Here is a 1218-nt window from a genome sequence, read left to right as displayed (position 1 = left end):
TCATTTATTTTACTTTTATAAAGATACAAAACAGTTTTAAACAAAAATAGTGAATGTGAATTAATCTAATGCTAAACATAACCATATATAATAAATTAACATTATGATTCACGAAAGTTTTGTTTTATATTTACAACTTAAAAATGGAAAGATTGTATTAGGTTCAATCAAACCGGTGACAATAGTATTTTTCATACAAAGTTAAGTAAGATTAATGCCAGATAAATCGAAATTATTTGGATATAAAAAACTGTAAGCTGATAACAATATAAACAAATTACAATAACGTAATTTAATAATATCACGTCGTAAGTAGGTAATAAAAACTCAAGTTGTATACAAATATATTTTACACAACTACAAGTATACACAAGGGAAGCAATGCAATACCATATAATTTTTAGTTTATATAGGTAGGATAACATGCAGTTTATAAGACTAACGAGTAACGACAGACACCATTGTGGTTGGACTGCGGGTAAACCCCTTCCCCACCTCATATTAAATACTGCAATGTTAGCTTAAAATTAAAGATGTTTACATACTAAAAAAAATTGGTACAAGCTAAATCGCATTTATCTCGTTCTGTTCGAAATCTAAGTCTTATTCTTTCATGAGTCCTTCGATATAGGCGCGATCTAAGGATTTGTTCAGATCGATATGATTATTCTCAGAAATAAAAACACGCAGATAGGTGTTATAATACCTATAGCTATAGCCTATAATATAAGACGGCAGGGTATACGGGTTCAGCGGAGATGGGCCGACCTCGTAGCTTTCAAAAACACGTATTTCCCCGAGCTCGCGAAATGGATATAAAACCGAAAAACCTCCTCCGCCCGCTAGTATTTCATGTAAATATCCATTGCGGGTATCATAGGTTTCTCTACAGTTCCAGAACCAATCATCAAATTAAAACGTATGAACAAAAATAAATAAAGTGTTCAATTGACAATTAATATGAACATCGAATTTACCGCGAAATGCATGCCGTTTAATTTCGTGACGCATTACTCAACAATCAACGTGTTTCCGTCGTATCGCATAAATCGTGTTTTGACGCGATGCGCTCAATCTTAGTCACCGGTGCGTCGGACGACTACGGCTGTGAACGCCGCTAATAAATTGTCATATGATGTGTTACCGTGGTAACGCCTGACGCCAGGTCTTGGCGGGTGACCGGCGGACCGGTATATACCTACCTAATACTCGCTGTTC

This window comes from Melanaphis sacchari, unplaced genomic scaffold (assembly GCF_002803265.2).
Source record: "Melanaphis sacchari strain LSU unplaced genomic scaffold, SCAv2.0 Contig0_pilon_pilon, whole genome shotgun sequence".
Classification (NCBI taxonomy): Eukaryota; Metazoa; Arthropoda; class Insecta; order Hemiptera; family Aphididae; genus Melanaphis; species Melanaphis sacchari.
Note: the sequence above shows the minus strand (reverse complement) of the source record.